General features: G+C 41.4%; 1 long non-coding RNA gene across 1 annotated transcript in view; it reads left to right on the top strand.

The window, feature by feature from the left end:
• The first annotated feature begins 2,449 nt into the window (after positions 1-2,449).
• The window catches only part of LOC125748402 (uncharacterized), a 36,329-nt gene continuing 14,510 nt past the window's right edge, over positions 2,450-24,268 (top strand). The window contains exon 1 of the long non-coding RNA XR_007399540.1: positions 2,450-2,490. This is a non-coding gene — a long non-coding RNA (uncharacterized LOC125748402). The remainder of the gene's footprint in view (positions 2,491-24,268) is intronic.

The raw sequence follows: 24,268 nt of genomic DNA, 5'->3' as shown, positions 1-24,268 counted from the left end.
AGATGGGCTGGCCCCCCATCCTGGGTTGTTCCCTGCCTCGTGCCCATTGCTTCCGGGTTAGGCTCCGGACCCCCCGGAACCCAATAGGATAAGCGGTTTGGAAAATGGATGGATGGATGGATGGATTGAGTTTTCCTTTGTGGAGCCAGGGAAAAGCGTCCCCACAAGACCAAAATAACAGATTTGTAATATATACATGAGCACCATCTCATAGTTTTGAAGTTACCTTATGGGCAACGTAGAAATGGCAACTTGGATAAAAGCATGTCTTTGGACTGTGGGAGGTAATCAATGCAATACAGGGAGGTAACAGGGCTACTCACTGACTGGGCCACCATGCCAGTCCAAATCTTCATCATCATCATCATCATCATCATCATCATCATCCTTATCTTCTTCTTGTAAAGATATTCAAAGAGGACCGAAGAATCCAGGGCAGCAAATGTAATGTCATTATTCAGCTGATCCTCTACATTTGCAAACGGTGTTACAATAAATCTTTATAAGAATAAAATGATCGGAACGGCAGCATTCTTCCTCGAACTTTATGTAAGCTTCCTTATCAGCCTAATTCCCCTTTTGCTTATTCTGACAAACTCTGAAAGTCACCCCCTTTTCAATTCAGATCCTGACAGACATATCTGGCGGCCTGGGAATGAATCACATCACAATACTGAGATGGGATTGTCAAGCATCACGAGGTAATTCTTAAATCAAAAGGAAGGTATGCTGTTTCCGAATAGCCAACCCCAGGATCGTAGCTGTACTCAGCTACCAAAGCCATTAAATCTAAGTGTAAGGAGAGAATTTGAGCAGATCGTGTAAATGTGAAGACAAGGTGTTTCCTCTCCTTCATTAGTGCAGTTAAACTGTCACAGTTTTTTCTGAGAGCGTCCCACATGTTACAATTCTTTATGTCTCTCATCCCAGTGCTTTGGAAACAATCGCATAAATGCATCCAAGTAGCTTTTGAAACTGGCTTGATTCGACACAGATTCTTTTATCAATTTTGTCATATATGCACCCAATTATACAATGATCTTAAGAGCATCTGAAGAGGCATCTAGTGGAAAATCAGTGCAAAATCTGAACAAAAGTCCTTAATGTAAAATTCATGCAAAGTCCATTTTACCAATGAAAACGATTGCAGTTCTCATACTTAAACATTTATCACGCAAGTCTGAAGTATCAACAGTACTACACAGTCCAGATATATGCATAGTAACCTTAGTGACTCAACGCTAATAACTGAACTTCTGCAGAATTATATTTGCCATTGTATTTCTGATGTATTCCAAACTGTTTACTGCCTCGGGTACATATTTGGATTGTGAAAAATAATTTTCTACAGTTTATATTTTCCCCGTGATCTGGATATCTAATTAGAAGATGGACGAATAGAATTACTTATTTTTAAAGAACACTATGTACAGTATACAATGCAGGAGGGTGGAATAGAATGGCATTGAGATGGTGAGGATATACACGTAAAATTAGCCAGTTAAGAGTAAGAGTACCTTATTTACCCTGAGCTAATGGTGCTTATTAGCTTGTTCTTTAAAAACAGTACTCACATTTAAAAATGTTCAGACTAATGTTATACAGTCCATAGAATTTTTTTTAAATCTAGGTACTGTCGTGGAAAAAGAACGAATTTGCGTGTGAGGACACGACAGTTTATCATCTTCTTGCCGAGCTTCTAACAGAACGGCTGGCCTTTGCCATGCATGCGGCACTGCATGCGCTGTTGACAAGCCCGAGGTCTTTGAGATTTGCAGCCGTGCATATGGCGCGGCATATTTGAGCATAGACCATAGGCTGCTAATATGCCATTGATCGACTTTCACTTGGCACCTCCCCTCCTCACAAAGCAACACATCAATATCAGACCCGTCATCTGCTGCTACAAGCTTCCAGTTTTATCTTCTGCAGATTTGCACAGAAAACCCATAAAAACCATGGTTTCCTACTTAGTTCTATAATAATTACAATTCCAGTTGTAATATGGGGGAGGCAAAGTGGCACATTAATACAGTACAAGGTTTTTGCTTGCCTCTTTTTATTCCTAAATGTTTACAGACTCGTTCATTCACAAAGACTTCGACTTGCCAAGTTGCTAATGCTTAAACCAAACCTATTTCAATGTTGTTGTACATGGGAGCATGTAGGACTAATCTGCTTTCTGGGGTGGCCTGACGCTGCCCTTGACAGCCGTCGGCCCTTTGGCACAACAAATGTTGACCACCAAAGAAATATGAACAAGTGCTAGTGCAAGAGGCAGTTTTGCTGTTGAAGACTGCAATCCTTTTTTGAAAGGAATCTTTACATCTGCGATTCGTTGTGGAGCTGAAGCGCAGCAGGAACTGGGGAGGTTCTTGCCCTCGTTAGTGGTGCTGGAATGCCCCAATTAATAATGTGCACCTGGATCTATTTGGGATAACAAGCCAGTCAGAGGGAGACTTGGTAGCTGGCAAGGTGACAAGTCTGAAGGTAGGGAAACAATGGGTGATTTTTGTTCTAAAAATTATTTTCTGTCTGGCAAGTTAATGTTGTGTAAATTATAATCTTCTATAGACTGAATAGGGGGCTTTGCTCAGGGGTCAGTCTCCTTATCATCATTTGTGACAGAAATTCTCTGTGTTCAGTTTGGTTTGGAATTCAGTTGCTGGCTTTAATGTGTTGGCCTTTTATTTCTGGCCTTTTCTTAAGGACTGTGTGCATCTCCTCACTGGATTTGTTGTTCTCTATGCTGGCGTTTTTGTTTCCATGTTTGTTCCTGTCTTGCTTTCATAACGGTCAAGCAGAACTTCACAACAGGTGTGCGGGGCGGCCGGCATTTTGTTTTAGGTGTGGTGTGATCAGTCGTTTCTGTATGTCAGCCCCATTTCCTTGCCTCTTGTTCCTGCTTTTTCACCAATGCCCCGCACTGGCCTTCGATTCTCATGCACCTTGTCCTGGACTCCGTCGGTCCAGTCGCAAGCTTTATGGTCTGTTGTTTTCCTGTTTTCTGCAGTGTGTCCACTGTGAAAGTTAACTTGACATTGTGGATGCAAGTCAGTATGTTTTAGCTACCCGTACGTCTTCTACTGCATAGGAAACAAAGCAGGTGTTTCTTGACCTAAATCTTCATCAGTCTCCTATAAAATGTCCATAATTCTAGATATTTCAGATAAGAACTTTTTTAATGCTGTTAAAATGATAATCTGAAATGTTCTGAGCCATAAGAAGTAAACTGAATACCAGTATGAACCCTGTGATGCTAATGAACTGAGTCAGTAGACCCCACAATTCCATCTGTGATTGGTTAGTGGTAACTGACAAAATAAAGGAAACCTTCAAGTAAATTGGCCATGCAGAGCATATCAAAAGCATGTATTTCCACAAAGAATAGATCACAAACTGGTCCAGCTGTTTTTAGCTCGAAGTATCTCAGGAAAGGGGCATGGGAATGTAGAACAAGAGATTTACTGAAGCCTCGCGTTATTTTTCACATGGAATTGTACCTGGGCTGCTGATGATGGTCTTTTGGTGTGAGAAGGGAAAGGTATAATCTGCTAGGGTGAAAGTATATATCCCAGGGCTCACTAAATTTCTAAGTCCCTGGTAGCCCATCAAGCTGGCATCCTTCAGATTTTGGTAGCCCGAAATAAACTTTGATTAGCCTTTTAAAAAGAAAATTCGAAAAATTAAAATACAATATGGGCCATTCTTATCCTTTCACGTTAGGCAAACGACTCGCTATGTGTGACGGAGCGTTACGTCCTGCCTGCCAGTGGCCCCCTAACCCTCATGTCTCCTCCCTGATGTGGCCCTGATGAACCACACCTGTTGCTTGTTGCCCCTCATTAGTCTTTGAATTTAAGTACTTGTCTTGTCAATCGCAGTCTGGTCATTGACGTTGAACCATCCAGTTGCTTGTGCCCTTCCTTATTCCAGTCCTTCCGTTTCTGATTCCTCGTGGTTAATAAAACCTCCTTTTGTTTTACCTTTGGGTCATTCATCCCACATGTTGTGACACAGAGGCAACATTGACTAGACACCAGCAGTGAACTTGGGACATAGCAGCCAGTCAGCACCACAGACATCAGAGGAAAGCAAAAAGAAACAACTGCTCAGAGAAGCTCCACAGCCACACATCCAGGGATAAAATAAATCGATCAACAATTTGCCTTTAAAACACATTCACTTATGTGCAATCAAATGAAATCTGTTGTAATAGCGATGGCAACAGGCACAGTGCTGTAATGTTAACATTACAGCACAGAAAGAATTGTAATCCCTTAATGTTATCATTACACAATAAAAATAATATAACAAACAATATATAACAATACCTGATGAATGATAAATGTGAAACATACACCCGTACTTGCGCAAATACACCAAAATCTTTCTTCCACACTTTTTCCTTCAGTTTTTGTGCCCAACTAGAAATAAAGAAATTAAACCTCCAGACTTTCAGTCACTTTCTTTTGATCAGTGTTACTCACAATGTTATGATTCGAAAAACCAGACAATTCATAAATGAAAGTGTCTATGGGTCCCATCCAGTAATATCCATTTTCTCTTAATATATTTTTTTGTGTTTAATTTGTTTTTATATGTGATGTTTACGGGGCGGCATGGTGGTGCAGTGGTTAGCACTGCTGCCTCACACCTCTGGGACCCGGGTTCAAGTCTCCGCCTGGGTCACATGTGTGTGGAGTTTGCATGTTCTCCCCATGTCGTCGTGGGGTTTCCTCCAGGTACTCCGGTTTCCCCCCACAGTCCAAAAACATGCTGAGGCTAATTGGACTTGCTAAATTGCCCATAGGTGTGCGTGTGGGTGACTGGTGTGTGAGTGTGCCCTGCAATGGGCTGCCCCCCCATCTTGGGTTGTTCCCTGCCTCGTGCCCATTGCTTCCGGGATAGGCTCCGGACCCCCCGCGACCCAGTAGGATAAGCAGTTTGGATGATGGATGGATGGATGTGATGTTTATAAGCAGTGTACATGACTGGTGTGATAATGAAACCCTGCTTGACTTAACTTGCTTGCTTTAACATACTCGGGGTACTCTATTACTATCACTGACAATGCGCAACAAATTCCAACTGTCATATCAATTAGACTTTAAGCTTCCCAAAGGACAAACCATCCTCAAGATCAACAATGTATTTGTTTGGAGGTCAAAGTTTTTCCTCCAAATAGCAAGTCAACACTGCAGAAAAGGCATATAGAGCTGGGAATGTTATTATACTTAAGTGATCATTTCTGATAGCCCGTCGGACAGGGTCATGCTACGATTTGTTAGCCCGACGGGAAAACTTGATCATCTTGGCGTGTCAGGCTAGCAATTTTGCTACCCCTGTATCCGAGAACTGTGCTATCTGTGATGATCTGAGAGGCAAAGCAAAGATCAGGTGCCTGATATTGTTTATCTACTGTATTAGCAGACAGTTTCACAAAGCTATTCTTCAGAGCTTCACGGAGAGGAATACTGTGGTTAGGTTGCAGTATATGAATGCGAAGTTAATCCAATTACATGCACTTTTGTAAGGAAAGTAATGGAAAAAAGAACATATGGTCAGATGGGCCATATTTTACATTGTTCTGTGCTGCTAGACAAGTATGTGTGTGACTCACGATAAATGGGTCTGTTGTGAAGACACGGAGCCTCCTTATTAACACTATGCAAGCCGTCTCTGGTAAATCAGCCCCGTATGTGGAAGAAAGATGCCACAGGTGGCTTGTTCGGGATGCTGACCCATGTCTAGACGTCGTGGCAGCGTGGAACCCAGCTCTCAGCAGGTCAGCCTGCCCCGTTGCCTAGCACCAGTGCATCACTTAAATGGTTTCCCATTAAATCCCTTTCATTCTTTTCTGCGGTGAAAGTCAGAAGGATTTTTCCTTTCGGTAATAAACAGACAAACTGCAGGTTTATAGGAAAAGAGGATTGAACCATTATAAGTCTTCTTAGAGAAGAAACTATTTACAGTACCAGGTCTGAGATGGTGCTTGTGACGGATAAGACATATTGCTTTTCGCTATTATTGGCTTATTTGTTATTCTTAAATGTGCTGCCCGGGGAGAAATATGCATCCCTTCCTTCTGTTGTGAGTTTATAAAATGAATTATTGAATGACAGTTTTCATTTTTACTTGACGCTCAGTAAAATTGAAGAAACAATTTATTCCGATACTGCAACCCAAATAACAAATGTTGCAAATGTAGAACTTTCAGGACTTAAAGTAATACGTAAAGCATTAGAGTATGGTGATATTCAGAAATATTTGCAAATGAATGGTCCAGTCAGTTTTTCTCCTGCAAAAGACATAAGAGGAGGATGAAATATGTCCGATGGAACCATGTATTCCTGCGTGTCCCCGTCTTTCTGATGCTTGCTTTCTGTAAAAATCCTTCACAAAGGTCATCAGATGTATCGAACAGAAGAAAAAAATGGAATTGTGTGAATGACGAAGATAATAAATGTGAGTCATAAATATGAGTTTTAAAATGCCTTGGGCAGATTGCAAAGGCCTTAATTTTTATGTCTGAGAGGGGCGTCTAAAAAGTGAGCTATGAGGTAAATTGGGTGCTAAATGACATGTAAACTATTCCCATATTCCATTTTGCCTGTTCGATGATACAATAGCAATTTCCTTTCTGGTGTTTGAACAGGGATGTATGCAGGGGTAGGCGTACAGGGGCACTGGCCAGCTGAAAGCTGATTGGTCCCCAGAGCACCCCCTCCCCTGTCACTCACCGATTCAAAGCAAGTTGGCTCATGACACGGCTGGCCCCTCTGTATGAGTTATGGCCCCCCTGATGCCCCCTACCTTAAAAATACACCTAGGATTTCATGCTGCTGCTCATGATGATTAGGTCTGGAGTCTAAGGGGACCTGACCACCAAACACGGGGGCTAAAGGTTCCACGCTAACATGCGTGTCAGCTAGGGCATCTGCTCCCAGCCAATAAAACGCCTAATAAGGGCGTATCTACCCATTAGGAGCTCCAGCGGAAGGTCTTACAACGATCCTCCCACCTCTGTATCGCTGAACAATAACATTTTAACAGGCAAGTACAGCAGAACGTTGCTGTCACTCCAGCGGCGGCTTCTGCCGGCAGACCGATCTCACAAGTGCCAGCACCTTAAATCGCACAGAAAAGTGTCATCTGGAATAAAAGTGTAAGATTTCCAGGCTTTTCCGGTTTGCTTGCCACCGATTTGTCGGCAGTGTTTATTCAAAAGAGTAGCAACAGCTACATTAGAGCCATTTTTGTCCAGCGGACTTGTGTTGTTGCCGCTGCTCTCTCTCTCTCGCTGCGTTAACGTTTTCACGATGGGCCTTTTATACGTGGTGTGCGTCAGCAAATGCCGCACGCATTATACATCTGCATTTTCCTCATCCTCTTTTCCACTGCTCACAACAGAATGTTCTTTAATGCTAATTACATAAATGCAAATATTTCAGTCTGCAACAAGCAATAGATGGAAGTATTTTTAAAAAAATTATTTCGTAAGGACAAATAAACAGACGTTCGTTACATTTTAACGTCAGCGTCTGAATCGGGGACTTCTGTAGCCTATTTTTAAAAATGCATCAAAGTTCATGTTAAAAACAAATTTAATTGGGGGATATTAAATATAGATGAAAAATCTTCTTTGTTTTCTTTGCTGTCTAAATATACAAATGGAAGGACACAAACACGAAAGGAAGAGAAATATTTTTCATATTATTTTGATATTTGGCATTTATTCCTGTTTATTCCAGTAAGCTAATTAGACCTTCATTAGTATTTATAAATATTAATAGTTCATTGACAAGCAGAAACTAAAAATGACAGGGGGCAGATTAAGGACAACTCAGAAGATGAAATCTGCATGCCGAGTGATGTTGCTCTGCCTCGGAGTCACTTCCCATCTATGTCCTTAGGTGGAAGCTCTGTAATTATTTTGAAAACCAATTCAAAGAAACACTTACTCATAAGCAAATTACACTGTCATTGCTGATGGGCTGAATGAGTCAGCATTCGTGTGCTTGCAGGTAAGGTTTTTGTTGTTGTTGATTACAGATTTCATTGTATTACAGATGCTATGGATCCAATGCTGCATCGATTCTCACGTCTCCATTTTTAACCATTCCGATTTGGTTCTGGGTTGAATTTTATGCCATTTTGGTTCTTAATTATGGTGAATCGCGAAAAAAATCACACTCTATATTTTATGTTTCCACGATTAAATATACACAAGAAATGCAGCCTCATCAATTAGTGGACTGGAAAAATAAGTGACCTTGTTTTCATTCTGTAAATTGCAGTGATTTGCTTTTTCAGTAGCATTTTATTGTGAGTCACTTAGAGTAACTGATGGCTGTTTGAGATTCATCGCACATCCATAGAGAGAAAATTTCATTTTCTAAAAGAACAACCTTTAGAGCGTTTGTCTGAATACTTTTAATAAACACTGGTAAATATATATGGTCTCTGGAAGACCCTTACAAAACTGCTACACCAGTATTATTAATCCATATTCTCTTGCCAAGATTCTTTTTCTTAGCCTTTCCAAACCTTACTAAACTTTAGTCATATTTATTCATACAAAAGTCTTGCAACAGGAACAGAACAGTTGCAGTATATGGGCAGTGCAGGTATTATGCTGGTATTCTGTTTTATGTAATGAATGAACGTGTTAAATTATACAAATGCCAGTCAGCCTTTATGAGCTGCAAGGGGAAAACTAATGTACATTAGCTGGTCCCTCCGGGGTGTACAATGTATTATCTTTGTCAGAAAAGGTGGCACAAAAATGAATTGATTATCACGCTCTGAATAAAGGCAGGAACAGGGTCCATCTCCGTTAATTGATATCAAAGTACTCATTATATTTGATATCATTAGGTAAGATTGACAAATTCCCTCTGCAACGGACAGCTTCTGTGACATCAAAGGAACTTTTTGAACCGGTGAAGTCTGTCTTTTATCCCCCTGATCTCCTTTCACGCCACTCGTATAATTCTGACTCCACTCATTGATTTTTATTCAGAGCTGTAATACACCCTTTGTCTGTTATATCCACATCGGAAAAAAAGCGTGAAAAGAGTAAGTCAGATATCGTCGGTGTAATTATTATCTATATTCTGAAGAGCAGCTGTGAGATCATGATTCATCATGGAATCGGTTAGCAGTTATAGCTGGAAACAATAATTATTGTCTGTGATTGTAGGGCCAGAAGACGAGTGCGCAATTGAGTCTGGGGTATAATAGCACTATAATGTTAGGACTGATATTATAACTCTCAGACACTTCTCTTTATTAAAACTCTTTATTATTATTAACTTTTAAAGAGCTTCTCTCCACGTGCCTTTTTTTATTCTTGATAAAACAACAGTGATGATGACCAGAGCTTCAGTGGTTCAGTGTGGACTGAGGATTTAAGCAAAGACCTGAATGGGGGAAGGGAGGCCACACAGGCTGGGGGGGGGGGGGGGTGATAAGCCTATTCTAGCTATCATTCTGCCTCCTGCCACCTTTGCCAGATGGCTCTGCACACTGAGACGGCCAAGTGCCGAGCTGTCCCCACCATCTGTACATGACACTTGTCAGTTTAATGGATGCACACTTTCATTTCTCAGTCAATTTACATATAAATGCTTTTCTTGTCTTATAGACGGGGTTAATGAGCTCGGCTGGGATACTTTAGTGGCATGAATGGTCTAGAACAGCCCTCTGCTTCCCAGTGCACACAGTTAACTATGTTATACAGTTGTCTATTTGTGTTGCTAGTGCAGCAAATGTAAATGGGAGAGCCGGGCAAACAAGCATAATTCAGCTCGCCTCAGCTTTTGGGATAGGTGACGCGAGCATGAACGTGCTGCTTGTCGTAAAGCTTATCAGATGCTCTTGTGCAGCGTCCCGGATTTTTGGGCTGTTGCATCAGAACTGCTTTGTGACTATAGAGGTCGTGTAGCAATCTCACAGACTCCATGGTATAAAAACTCACCTGTAAGAGTTTGCATATCTGCATTTATTTCCCCTTGACACTATGGCCTCCTCCTGTGATCCATGGCATGTGCTCAAGATGAACTGGTAATTCTGAATGGATGGATGGATGGATGGATGGATGGATGGATGGATGGATGGACATGGTTATGCTAAACATTCTTTCAAAAAACAGATGGAAAATGTAGAATGAACGGAGGACATGGAATCTTTCCGCTTTTCCTCTGTTTACATTTTTTGATAGAAAGTAGTGCAATAGTAGTCAAAAAACACTCAAATGTGTGTGACGAATGACTTTGCAGAAGCCACACACACTCAGAGGTAATACATTTTTTTATTGAATGTCAGTAAAAATTTACGATGATGACTGGACTTCGAAGTTTCTCCAGAATGATCCTATATAAGTCACGGCAACAGGCATATTTTGAGTGTGTCAATTTCATCTAGTGCAGGAGCACTGTGATAAAAGATAATAAAAAAATAATAATGTTTTAAAACAGAGCTTCCGTTCCTATTTTTTTTTTTTTTTGATAAATGGAAAAATATTCTTCCAAAATATATGTTTTATGCTCCGAAGGACAGAACATTCTATTACAGTGCACTTTCCACTGGAATCAGAAAATGGTGAAAGCTGGCGCCTAATCTGTGGGTGGCTGGCAGAGACAGGTAACATAAAGGCTGCTGGAGCCCATCTAAGGAGACGCCTTGCTGATATATGCTTCAGCAAGGAGCCCGCACTGTAGAATATACTCCTGTAGCTGAACAAGTGAAGTGTGATGCTAGCAAGAAGCAGCTGTGAGATCGAATCCCAGGGAACCTGTGTAAGATTTAAACATTCCCATTATATCATAAGCTGCTTTAAGTCAATGTGTCTATTAAATAAAATGTGAAAAGTACTGAATGCAAACATTATCGTAAAGCGGCCTTGTTTTACTTTAATGTTGTGCAGATCGATTTGCTTTATTAAACCCGTATCTTCCTGCCACCCTGCATTGGATAAGCCGTTATGGAAGATGGATGGATGGATGGATGGATGGATGGAAAGAAAAGCCAAACATTGCAAGCTAAAGCCTGTGGATTTCATGGTGCTCATGGCCAGTGGTGACACACATAAGAATGACCTCCATGGATGTTTGTACTTGCCATGTTGAATGCGATCCCCAAGTGCACACACACCCCACTAGGCACAGCGAGGTGCTTAATCACTCCGCATTACATGCAGACCGTTAGCAAGCACTCGCTGATTTCCTTTTAAATAAATAAATAAACATTTTTAGACATTTTGTTCCTTCTACTAATAGCTGATAATATTCAAGCAAACAGAGATCATTAAGAATTACACCCTATGATCAAGGCAGATGAAAGCTTGTACACTCCTGTCACTGAAAAAGAAAACCAGAACATCCATATTACAGGGGGGGTCTTAGTTAACTCCATTTACCATTTTATAAAAGGCTGTTTCCGTCCCTCATTTTCCTAATCATGCTTGGTTAGGCATCTTATTCCCTATTATTATCATTTCATTAATAGGCCCATTCCTTCCTGCCTGTGATCCACACTTATTTGAAACGGGTCTTAAGCCGAAATAGAAGTTTATTAGGGAAAAATCTATTCTGAACAGATTCAACCCCCCCCGCATTATTTCCGCCAATTAAGTAATAACAAGCTGAGCTGAGCGGGCTTTAGCAGATATGAGGTTGTGCATGTCTCAGCACTGTTTTGCATAATTGATTTATTGTTATTTTTAAGCATGAGTCCTATAAGGCCTTTACACAAAAATGTACCTGGAGAATATACAGTATGTTAGTGGAGAGTAAAGAAATCAATGCATTACAACTATTCTTAAAATCGTGGTATAGTCGATGAATCCATTATTTACCATTCCGTCTCTTAAAAAAAATATTTCAATAAAAAGGGCTTGTCCAGTGCAGCCCCCCCCCCCCATTAATTAACTAAAAAAGGGACAAAAATGCATGTCAATGCTAATAAATTTGCTCAAAGATTAAAAAAATTGTTTACATATTGTTTCAATCCAATTAAAAGAAGTTTATTGTAAAGTTTATTGTTTTTAAGTTTATTGTAAAGTTATGATCTAAAAAATGGCTTTTGTCAGCTGTCAGCTTGCTGAAAATAGGATAACTTTTTTGAAAACAGCCAACAAAAGGTCATTCACCCCTGCAGATCACAAGATAATGAAGGAAAGGCCTAAATATAAAACTATTTACTGTCGTGTCAAATACTATAAATCTACAAGCCACCGGAATAGAGGCTTCCACCAGACGTGAGAGGCACAGTCATCGCACAATAATAAGGTTACACAATAATAAGCAAAGGTTATAAAAACGAAAAAGTAGTACCAAGACAATTATATTTGCATAAGAACACCAGCATGCAGAATTGTTTACTCATTACTAGCTGTTTGCTTTTATCATATTTTGACCTGTTGTGGGTACAGGTTACTCCAGATAAGTGCTGTTTTCTTTAATACATGAAGGGACGTGAATAGAGATACTGCCTTATAAACAATCAACCGTTCCAATGAAAGAATCGAAGAACCACTAACCGTAACAAATAAAGCAAATGAAACAATAAACGTAGATGAAACCATGAATGTAACACTTACTGTGAGCTCCTTCGTCTGTGTCTGTTTGTCTGCTAAACAGCTGAGAAGCTTTTGCCTAAGAAGTCCAATTAGCTATTGAGGCAGCTGTTTGTTGTGAATCTGGGAGGCATGGTGCAGAGGGGGGGTCCCAGATCTGTGCTGTCAGACAACACTCTTCTGCTTTTCATGGTCATCAGTTCATGATTTGTTTTGAGTAGGAAATTGAGTTAAGTAATTTTTGCCTCCTCAAGTGGTCTTACCATTATCAACCATTTAGTTGATCATTAACTAATGTAGTAACTGAATGGAACACATGAACTATCATGATTTATTAACGATGAACAAGCATGGGATCAGTAAGTAACTAGCACTTAGCTACTGGTTAATTAATGCATCAAGTAAGCATGTACTACTATATTTGTGTCTAAAGTATTTTTTTTTTTGGTCTTTCAGCTCTTGGTGGCTTGTCTGGCCAATGCTGTTCCTATAGAGCAGCTAGCTGATCAACTCCATATATCTCACCTAATTTAATAGCTAAAAAGGATGTATGTGAGCAAAACAATATATAAATAATACTTTTTCTAAGGGTTTATACATGTGTGTTTGCATGCCTGGTACAGCACGTCACCCAACCATCACTATTGTGAAGCAGACTGGTGGCAGCATCATGTAAAGAGAATTTCCTGTTAAAGGGCAAACAGAATGCAGCTTGGCTCTGTCCCTAAAGCACCCAAAACTGGGGTGTAGCCATTCCCCATTTAGTGCAACAGTGACCTGAAGCATTACTGCCACACTGACAAAGGACTACAGATAAAGAGATTAGTCAGAAAACTACAGAGATCACAGTTCACCAGCAGTACCATTATAACTTGGCAGACTGTGAATAGTTTGTTAAAAGAATGGGTAGATGTCGTGCAAAGCTGGTATGAGTCTAACCCAAAAGAGTTAGAAGTGTGTTTCCGCCTCCTGTGTTATTCGGCTTGTGCCAGGACCCAAATGAGCACACAGGTTTCACGCCAATTCAGGGAGATGACAATTCCTGAGATGACAGCTGTCCCCGTCAACCTTTTCAGCACCAGTGTGTTACTACAGGATGTCACTCTAAAGTCACGGAACTTCGTCAAGCAGGAGTGAAAGGATTTCAGTGTTTAGGCTACGGCAGTCTGTCTTTGAAAGGTGCAGTTGCTTCATGGTAACTTGTGCTCTTCCTGTCCCACAGATTACACAATCTTCTGAAGTCAATCGGCTATCTAAGATAGAATCAGCCCTCACTATTAGTTTGTGCACAGTTCAGGCATCTTATTGTTTATGGATTTTATAGTATCTGGCTTTCATTAGTCTGTGTAAATGTATAACGTGCGACATGGAGGCTGCCCGTGCATCCTGCTGGGCCCAATACACTTAGGCTAACAATGATGCTAATGCTTTCTTTTATTTTTCCCAAGTCTTCCTGTTTTTTTCCCGCCAAACAATTTTGCCTCCCTCATGTAGTTGCATGCAGTGGATAGATATGAAATTAGAACATTCACTTAAATTAATTCACATAAGTGAAGTAAAAAAATTGACCTTTAATTTGGATTAATTGTGATGAGTTTCATGCTCTGTTGTCTTACTCTCACATACTAACACATTACTAACACAGGTTGCAAAAATAACAAAAATTAGCCGGTACTCCCGTTTTTGTTAATGCCTAGTTAATGTAATTATTTTATAGCATGTGCATAACCACAGATAAGAGAACCAGCTTGAAAGGGCGTGATTGTGTATGATTTAAACAAACATTCTGTAACAGTGAGCTGTAACACGTTGTCGTATGTCAGTTACTGTAGTTATTACCATGGTGCCACACTGCATATGAAACTCACTCAGACACATAATGAACCTGGCTTCAGACAGAGTTCACTTAGTTAAGTGAATGATGGTTAATTTCCGTTATACGCTTATGAGTGTTAGGTTGAGTCCGGCAATGCAAACAGTTTTTATTACGATTATTTACATTTACGTCGAAATCATTATCACACACACACCAGAAATCACCTCTACAACTATGTATCGGACCATGTTCTCTGCCTGAAGGTGCCGAGAAATTGCAGTGTGTGACGTTCGCTGCAGGGATCAGATGAAGCGAATCGGCTCGGGCCGAGCAACGAAACACGTAACCGCGCGAGACTGCTGCCGCACACGCGTGACCGCCTCCGTCAGATATACAGCGCGACTCGTAGCTCTTCTCTGCTTTGACAGAAGCCGTCTGAGCACCAGGATGATCCCGCATTATCCTTCAGTCAAAGTACAAGGTTATGTAAACAATCCTAGTGATCTCTATCGTGCAGGGATGATGTAAGAGTGACGGTAGCATCAAACACTGTGCCACCCTCTACCATTCATCAGATGGATGGGAGAATAACATAGTAGAACACACAGCACAGTCTCCAGGTACTAAAGGGGTCTGCACAGAACTGAAGTATATGACACCCCAGTAGAATGGCACCTACAAATATTAAAATAGTATATTTGCAAAAATGGTTTAATCCCTCATGAGTTGGCAATCTGTTGGCAATCTGTTGTAAAAGCCATGTTTACCCTATCTGGTGTCATATGACGTCAATAATCGGTGGGGTGTGTTGTCTCTCTCGCTGGTGTGGCACTCTTTAGACCTGTGTTGAAAAATTGTAGAATCCCTTTACGTTTAAATTGGTTCTTATTCAAGTGAAGTCAATGCTGATACAGTAAACGAAATACTGTAAATAGTAGAACACGCCACCTGCATAAGATCTCAATCAAGTTCTAAAAATTTGGTCTCCTATAGGCATACTTTATATGGTAGCTCATGAGATACTTATAAGCTATTATTAACATGTAGTGAAATTAAAATTTAATTTATTCAGACTAAAAGTATTGAATTACAGAAACTATAAAAGATTACTGGGCGTGCTGTTATTACAATATGTTATGAATAAATTCAGACTGCCCCACGTATATTAACTTACTGGCTTGAATTTCCTCTATCTTTCCATGCAAATGAATTTAAAAAATATGCTTCAGTGCCACTTACTGAGGACAAGATACCCTGCAGGACTACTTTAATATTTTATGCACGGTCATAGCAGTAATTACTTTAGATTTCATTCATCGCACTTAAAGGCTCAGTTTGACCCTAGTGAAAGCAATAATATCAGAGATATGGTTTCACGACAGGCTATTGTTATGACATTAATATTGATAGGTTTTTATTTGCATTTCTTCATTTAAAAATTCCTGGGTGGTCTTGGTTTTTTTCTGCGTGGATAAATGACTGAGTGCTCTCTAGTTATTTGACCTGACTGATTAACAATGTATATTTTCACCTCGACTGATACTTTGCTGTAGTTTACTACGATAACTGCACCATCCCATCAGCCGCTGCTCACGCATTTTACCATATTTGTGAGCAAAAGAAATTAATATTGAATGCACGATTTGTAATTGGTTTAATTTAGTCTGGAAAAAAAACAACTTATGAGTGATTTGTGAATATGTTTCTATTACGTGAATTCATTTTCATTTTTCACTGCCACAGATATATGGCAGGCAGGAAGTGCAATTTTAGTTTTATTAAATGACAAGTGTAATAAAAACATTTTATTTTTGTAAATACATATCACCTTGCATTACAGGAGGGGCACTGAAGAGTTGTACCATGGAAATTTTTGGTACAGTGAAACTAAATTTACATTTATTTCCTTATTCTGGGGTCACTGCAAGTGACTCTAGGAAACCATACTGCAAAAGTACTTCAGATTTTGTTTTACTGTTTATTCTAATCTTTATTTGTTAAGATCACTACACATTTTAGTCACTAACCTTTGTAGCAGAGTTAGTATGTTTACAGGCCCCCTGTTAGATGTGGGGGCACTGGCCTGAGCTGAAAGCTTATTGCCCGCTGGAGGGCCCCTTCTCCTGTTACTCAACGATTTACCTCTCAGTAAGAATTATAGCCCGACTTGTGCCCCCCCCACCTTAAAAGAAATCCTTCTATCACCCCTGTATCCCTGAAGAATATCAGTATAATTCAGAATGCATTCACTGGTGAGACTTCTAAGCACTTATGTAAGTCGCACTGACCAAGGGCGTCTGCCAGTTGCTGTAAATGCAAACATATTTGCGTTTCCGCCAGATTTAGCAGGAAGGGAGCCTTATTGGAAGACTGCAGGAAGACAGGTTCGGTAATGTGGTTCTGTGACCAATGTTATGTCATGCCGTGTAGTTTTCCTTCATGCATTCATGTTTTAACGTGCTGTGCAGAGCCGGCAAACTCAGCATTTTAAGGTGGAATGATATTGATCCCAAGTGTGTAAGTCGCTTTTCCCAGCGTGCAATTTTGACTTGAATTAAATGTCAATACACCAGTTGACTCTTCCATGGGAGGCCCTGAATACCCACCCATTTTATGTCCGACAAACGCTAAATTTATTGCTGTATCACAGGGCCGCTCCCTTGGAAAGATGCCCGTGATTTATTTAGGCAGTGTCTCGGGCCAAGATCAAGACCACCTTGAAGGGGATGGTTGCACTTAATCTTCATTTTTTTTTATTCTCTACCCAGCATGACCCACCCTTCTTCCTGATTGTTATGTGAACACCATCCACCAGGCGCAGGAGGCACTGCTGCAGAAATGCCCCCAGAGGGATGTTGTTTATTTGGGATAAGCGGCAGGGAGTAGGCCGAGGGGCTGGCAAGGTGGAGGTCTGGGTCTAGAGGGTGTAGGTGCAGGTGGTGGAGGAGCGTGGCTTGAGGGTTTGCAGTCTGCCAAATTAGGGGGCGTTTTATCGCCTGAGGGGTTGGTCACAGATTCTACAATATTTGGCTGCGGATTCCACAGGGCATCATTCTATTACGAATGAAAAATCACAAGTGGATCGCTCACGGTTTACTCTCCTACAAGGCTGGTCTTTAAGTCATGCTGGGGGAGACTGTTTTAGCCGGTTTCTGTGGTGATCAAAGGCTGCGTGCTGGTCGCAAGAAGTTCATTATATCACTGCGGGGCAATGAGCCGGGAGCCAGCCGGAGCTCGTCTGATTTGAGTTCCCCGCATCTCGTCTTCTCGTAAAAAGATCAGTGAAGATTAATGTTAGCCAGCGTTCCGTGGAAGGACCTCGACGTCGCGTATTAGCTTGACGATCGAGGCCGTGTCGTCCACCAAAAGCAGTACAGGTGAGACAGGATAGGAGCCAAAGAGAAGAACTTAACTAAAGCTATATCGACTCGGAGGAATGCTAGGGAATGATAAATCAGATCCTGAGGGTGTGCTTTGGTACAGCAGGGGGGACGAGCTGGCATATTAAAAAGGCCTGGAGGATCCATGTTATGAAAAACTGAGGTTATTTGTTTTCAGATCTTTATCAACCCAGATAATCAGTTTTCGAACATTCCAAGCCAGGAAAACTGCCAGCCTGCTTATGACGGCTCCCCCATAATGAACTATATATCCATATGCCATAACTGCTTGTCTAGTACAGGGTCACTCAATGTGTGTGTGTGTGTGTGTGTGTGTGTGTGTGTGTGTGTGTGTGTGTGTGTGTGTGTGTGTGTGTGTGTGTGTGTGTGTGTGTGTGTGTGTGTGAATATATCAAAAATGAATAATGAAGCTGCATCATCTGTTGCCTGACAGCAACAGAACCGTATAATCTGTCCGTTAATCTTCCATCACAGCTTATCGAATGCAGGTCATGCTATTCCTATGCCTGTAAGTGTAGGGGTCTGAGGTGGGAGGATGCGCGTCCATAACGGGCATTCAGGCAGTGCACACCAAGGGCATTTTATAGACAACCGAAGCCACAGGCTACAAGGCATTTGGGCATAAACATGCAAAGAGTATAGAAGCCCTACTGGCACAGATTTAGGGAATATAACACACCCACAATCCTTTAGGTGTCCGGCCACGACACTGCAGAGCTCTACAGACCTGCATATGTGCCATACCATCTTATACATGCATTTATTAATGCCACCAAACCCTTTTTACTTTACCTCTGAATTTCCCTACTTTGTTAGTAAATGAACAGCTCAGATGTATTTCAGAGCTTAGTGGGTTGTTATGAGATCTGGTTAGAGGCCCTTAGATCATTAATGAAATGTGAAGGTGATTAACTGTTACTGCAGCGGCCATCACTGCTTTTAGGTCCCTCTGTAATCAGCCATGCAGGGTCCTATGCATGTCAGAATGGCTGATTTCAAGAAGAATTATAAATGCTAGAACAGTTACATGAATCGTTAGCACTAATGGATTACTTGTATGAAGGGCACTGTGGAGATATACAGTATATCATATATGATAAAAGTGAGCCATGTCATATAGTACATAGGAGACTGCAGGAATTTCCAGAATTAAGTTGCCAGTAAAAATAATTATGTGGATGGAAATTTTCCTTCTCAGGTGATGTAGATCAGGTTAACTTTTATATGCCATTTATTATAAAAATGTTGTAGCGCTCAGCTTGTAAAACCACCTTCCTCATACCCAGGCCTACTGTTCGAATTATGGGCCGCTGTGCACTGCCTGCAAGTGGGTAATAAATTTCTTTGTTCCTCTACCGCCATTGGGGGGGGAGAGATAATTGAGCGGGACTTCCCGGCTGTCGGTGCCCCCCCACTGCTTCAAGAAGCCCAAGCAGTCACCTGTGAGTCGGTAGCTGGCACCGAGGACTGCATTCCTCCTCCGCTTTCTGCCCTCCTACGTGCTTCCGGTCGCGGTGTGAAAAAAAAAATAAACGAGGCAGAGCGGGTGGGGCTGAGATCTGGAGGAGTGTGTGTGAGTTTGCCCCCCCCCCCCCCCCCCCGCTTCCTGGCAGATAGCAGGTTGTGGTGTACAGCAGAGGAGAGAGGCTGAAAAGGGAATGACCATCATGGAGGAAAAAGATTAAGTACATTTTAAAAGAAAAGATAGTGCCACTGTAAAACAGTGCAATTATTATTCTGTATGGAAATCTGTGCTCTACGAACTGTGTACACCACTCAGTCTGTGCTATACCATTAAGCTTTCAGTGTCAGCATTTCGTTTCTTCATGTGGGTTAGTGGTGCCATCGTTTCTACTTGACGATCTCAAATTCACATGCTCCAGGGGGCCGATTAAATGGCCTCCACTCAGACCCCAAGCATTGCTCAACTGTATATATGTGTGTTTATGCCTGAAAGGAGAGCATGATGGGAAATAAAGAACGTGAACGGAAGCATCCCAGTGTGCCTGTACTTCTGCTTGTGCAAGTGGCAAATGACGCATCTTTTTATCTCATTTTTCCATTTCCTTGATTCCATTAATCAAATTTTATTTGCATTTCATTTCAATATTTTTGGAGCACATTTTGTAAGAATCTGTCATTTTTAAGTAATCAACCCTGTTCCTCTAGCATGTTGACTGTTTTTTTTTTTTTTTTCAAATGACTGCAGACTGATAACTTTACAGATTTGTGTTTCGGACTCTTATTTTTCTTTTTGGTCATTTCAGTGAGGAGTACTTAGCACCTGCCAAGGGCTTGACTTGCAGAAAATCCACTTCCCTCAGCCCCCAAACCTTAGGCATTTCTGTAATCTGTCACCCAGCAAGACCTTGAGTTACTCCTCACCGTGGGCTGGACGCATTCCGAGGTCTTTGATTAAAGTGGCTGTGAGGTGTTTAAGTCATGTCGAGCGCTTGCTAGGATGCCAAAAATACAAACCAGAGCGACTCTCTCCGATTATGACATTACCAGGAAAAGCCGATCCATATTTTGTTGCCTATAGCTAGAATGGCAGGGGGGAGGAAGTGCTTGGCGACACTGGGAAAGTGTGATTGGGGTCAGAGGACAGTTATATATATCTGAAGAGGCTAGAAGGGTCCTTTATTACATTTGTTTGACATGTTTGTTCAGTTTAGTACTCTTTCATCTACCTGTTTGTTTCACTTTTGTTCATTGTTGCACTAAAAATGACAAAAAATTTACAAACGACCAAACAAAAAAATAAAGAATCTTGATACAAACTGTAAAAAGGATTTTTCCCAGTCATTGATATGTGAGATATAAGCTGCTTGTCTCTTTTCTTTCATCGTTTCTTTCATAGCTTTAATTGCTCTCAATCTCGAACAAAAGGCTTCTCCTCTGTCTTTTAACAAAACCCTGAATCTCTCAGATGCAAAGTTATGAATAAATCTTTGCTCTTTCAATCATTGTGGCAGGTATTGGACCCCTTGTGCTAATGAGCAGCAATTTGCCGATGTTCTTTCTCATGCGCATCGAAAGTCTGTAATTTTGCAGTAAGAGTGCAATGAGTCATTGTTCACCGATGCGGACATTTTCCAGGCTGTGTAAAATGCATCAGCGGATGAAAAGGCCATCGCCAAGAACACTATATAAGTTACTGTTCTCCCTCGGTGATATGATGGAGGTCACTCGAACCCATTCCTGACATCCACTGTGTAAGTGACAAACTGGGCGCATTTCCTGTTCTCTAAGAGCTTGACTGGGATTCTGCTCGAATTGACAATTAAGGGCTTTGCCCTAAGATGAATTTACTACAATTTCTGTGAGGCCTCCGTTTCAGCTATAATGGAAGAGGGAAATTCTCATTTGTGATCGTGTGCATGCTGGGAGACGAGATTAACTAACCCCATTTTACAGCACAGCATTACAATATGCTGCAATGCATTGTTTGTTTCCTTCAAGCTAAATTAACTTAGATCCTGGTCTTTCTAGACGGCTTGGTACTAGTAAAATATTTCCACTACTTAACCTAATAAATGATCTTTTTTTTTTTACATAGATGTCCAAACGTACAGTGATGCGTTGCATTCTTCCTGTCCTCTGTGCTATACTTTGACTTTTGCATTCCTTTTAGTTACAGATAATACCTGCAGCCTGTGTTGTGAAGAGCCGTTGTACTTCTGTGATACTCCGTTTTGAAACGCGCTTGTACTTTTTAATGGCGTGCACGTCCACGTTGTTCGATGTCAGCAGCGCACCCATTTACAGCGGTTTAAGATCCCCGTGAACATTGCGGAGATGGTCGCATTGCAGCACAGGGTTAAGTTCCAACCCTCTGTGATACGTAAATGATCTGCGTCACCAGCCACTTCTTTTCACTCTAAGGGCTTCATCAAGCAATGTAACGTGCTCACAGGGGAGCGAGCACCATTCCATTTCCACCCACAGCCCTGCCAGCAGCCACGTGACTGTAGATGTCGCTGAAGAGCAATGAGAGAGAACAGAATGGTGTACTTTACATTCCCATCGCATTCTCCTTCCCTCTAGCTAATGCGGTACAGCGGGGATCAATACCAGATCCCTGTTGCCCTACCTTACTCATACTACTGCACTACTGGGGAAGCCATAGATTGCGTTTCAAAAAGACAGCTCTTCAATCTCTTGCAATTATATTACTTTTCAATTACACATCAAGACAACTACTCAGAAGCATACGGCATAACGAGGGTGAGAAGCTCGTAAAACTCACAAAAATTGCTGGCTCTTTGTACGTTGGACAGCCCATACACCAGGATGGGAGGAGTGGGTGAAAGGATAGCGCACAGCGAACGGGTGTGTGGGAGTGCTTAAAAGGAGCCACGCAAATCGAGTGGCAAAGGTGACGAACGTACTTATCTTACAGAAGGAACGGTAGAAGAGAAGTGGGGTCATGTGGCTGGTGAATCATTCAGGAGATGTCAGAAGAGGGAGCAAGCACATGTGCTGCTCCAACAACAGCATGCTTGGGGATTCATGGGTGAGAGGGGGTGGGTGTCAATGGGGGCGCTGAGGGCTGGGGGCCGCTGGCCTCTCGGTTCTCTCTCTGTAAATGATTGTTTCCAGGGCTCAGGGCATTTTAGGCAGATTTCCTTGTTCCATGTCTGTTCCCTTGTGTTTTATTCAGTTGCATATATAAAAAAACAGCTTTTATTAGATCTTGCAAGAGAAAAATGCTGTGAGAGCATAGCGGTGTGTTTTGTGTTTCAATGTGAAAAAATAAGAATGTATTATAAATGTTGTATGTGTTACCATGTACAAGCAGGGGTTTCGCTATGCATTTCTCCGTATGGAGCCTTAAATGTCACCTACACGCAATTTACATATGCTTAAAGCTTCGTGTGTTGATGCATGTTTCACACCTATGTGGTTAGTCTGCCGTTGGCATTGCATTAGTTTTTCCATTTACGGTTTGATAATATCGCCAGTGCTTGATATGAGGGGGCTGTACCTTCTTTCTGGTGAGAGTCACACCTGGCCATTTAAGAAAGGCTGTTCATCATCTGTTAGGACATAACTAACAAGGAGAAATTATCATCTCACTCTTATTCACTAACCTTTTACACTGTCGCTGTCCCAAATCATGGTATATCAGGGAGTGCCACTGTTGTTTCATTCCAACCAATTTGGGAAAGGCACCATGTAAAAATAAATTGGAATGCATCAAAAACTGAGAGATTCAGGTGGAGATGGCATGGAAGTAGAACACTGTGAACATTTCTGGTTATGTAAAATACATTAAAAATAAATAAACATCATTTATTATTGCTGCGATGGGTTGGCACCCCATCCTGGGTTATTCCCTGCCTTGCGCCTGAAGCCTCTGGAATAGGACCCCCATGACACTGCATAGGGCAAGTGGGTACAGAAAACGGATGGATGGATGGATGGATGGATGGACGGATGGATCATGTCTTATTGACTTACAGTATCTAGCATATGAACAAATAGCTTCATGAACATTGGAATGATCTTACTGAAAGTCTGCTTTCACTAGCAGAAGACTATAACGCAATGATAAAGGACCAGTGGTGGGATCAAACCATTGGGGCTCTTAGACTGTATATAAGTCTGAGAAGGTTACCTCTGGGTAACTCGTTACTTGATGGGGCACAACTTAGTCAATCAGTTGCTACTAAAATACAAATCATGAACTAATATAGTAACTGCAAGACGTACCATTGAACCAGTACGATTGATTAATGATGAACGAACATGGGATCAGTACATAACTAACACTTAGTTACTGGTTAGTTAAAGTTTGTATTACTACATTATTTGTGCGCCCTCAGGTAAAGTGCTATCGCCCTGTGAGGATAGTACTTCAAAGGGGAATTTAACAACGCCATTTCCGCACCTTTAATAATGCAAGAATATAAAAATTCCACCCAAGCTCTTATCGAGAGCGGCACGGCACACATATACATATTGGGAGATTCATATCAAGATCGCATTAATTGTTTTCGCCTGTTGCTGCACTGCACAGGGCATTAGACCGCAACCAATGCGTGTTGTCATAGCTAACATTATCAAAGTGCTGTAGTCAAAGGACTTGCTTTTGACAGGCTCTCAGCAATGTGAAAAACCAACGTGTTCGCACCACAGCTTGTATGTCATTACTGCATTTCCAATGTGAGCAGACTACCTGTTGCAGTAAAATCATAATTCAGGTGGTAGGGGGTCCGCAGAGAGAAAAGGCTCATACGTCTCTTACTGGATGCGTCCAATTTAAATCAGTCTAATGGGCTTTTGTATCAGCGTTACCTTGTCATTATTACCATGGATACCTAGTAGCATAACCTACATGAAAAGCAGGTTAAAATCAATAACTCTCTACAGAGTAAAACGTGAGGTGGGGTTAAGACTGGGAAGAGCCTTTTGTATCTCGCAAATGTCCAAATGCAGTCCAGCTCCGTCATAAATGCTTCCTAACTG

This window comes from Brienomyrus brachyistius, chromosome 9 (genome assembly GCF_023856365.1).
Source record: "Brienomyrus brachyistius isolate T26 chromosome 9, BBRACH_0.4, whole genome shotgun sequence".
Classification (NCBI taxonomy): domain Eukaryota; kingdom Metazoa; phylum Chordata; class Actinopteri; order Osteoglossiformes; family Mormyridae; genus Brienomyrus; species Brienomyrus brachyistius.
The sequence above is the reverse complement of the archived record's forward strand: the minus strand, read 5'-3'. Positions and strand labels throughout refer to the sequence as shown.